At 35.7% G+C, this 873-nt stretch overlaps 1 protein-coding gene across 1 annotated transcript in view; it reads right to left on the bottom strand.

Annotated features, from left to right (window-relative positions):
• Window positions 1-873, bottom strand: part of PKD1L3 (polycystin 1 like 3, transient receptor potential channel interacting) — a 113,293-nt gene that overhangs the window by 13,781 nt on the left and 98,639 nt on the right.

The following is an 873-nucleotide window of genomic DNA, read 5'->3' as shown; positions in this document are numbered from 1 at the left end:
TTATTGATTTAAGTTTGCTGTCTTACATGGGAATGGTTTGTGATGCCCCAAAACAATTACAATAGTAACATCAAAGATCACTGATCACAGATCACCGTAACAGACATAACAATAATGAAAAAGTTTGAAATATTGAGAGAATTACCAAAATGTGACACAGAGACACAAAGAGAGCACATGCTGTTAGAAAAATGGTGCCAATAAATTTGCTCAACACAGGGTTGCCACAAGCCTTCAATCTGGAAAAAACACAGTATCTGTGAAGCACAAACAAGCACAATAAAACAAGGTATGCCTATATACAAATTGAAAAGAGGAAATGAAATTATCACAATTTATAAATACAGTAAAACCTGCAAAAGCTGGAACCTGTCTAAGGTGGAAACCTGTCAGAGAAGGAAAACTCGAATATTTTCCACTAAATAGAAAGTGATAGAAAAGTGGTGACTGCACCCTGTCAAAGGAAGAAAACTTGTGAGACCTGGAAAAACAAGGCAGTACCATCGAGCTTCGGCTCTTACAGGTTTCACTGTACATTTAAATCTGGATAAATCAAGAGAATCAACTGGAAAACTATTACTTACAAAAAGATAATTCAGCAAGGTGGTTAGGTACTAAATAAACATAAATCAGCCGCCTTTTTATATACAAACAATCCTTACACGGTATAGAGAAATAAAATAATCTCATTTACAATAGCTACACAAAAGAATAGCTGCCCATGGAAGCAGCAGTCAAGAAATCAAATGACGTATTACATTGGGCAAATTTGCTGTGAAAGATGTCTTTAAAGTGTTAAAAAGCAAAGATGTCACTTTGAGGACTTAGGTATGACTGACCAAGCCATGGTGTTTCCAATCGCCCTATATGCAT

This window comes from Trichechus manatus, unplaced genomic scaffold (genome assembly GCF_000243295.1).
Source record: "Trichechus manatus latirostris isolate Lorelei unplaced genomic scaffold, TriManLat1.0 scaffold00194, whole genome shotgun sequence".
Lineage (NCBI taxonomy): Eukaryota > Metazoa > Chordata > Mammalia > Sirenia > Trichechidae > Trichechus > Trichechus manatus.
This window is presented reverse-complemented; position numbering and strand designations above follow the sequence as displayed.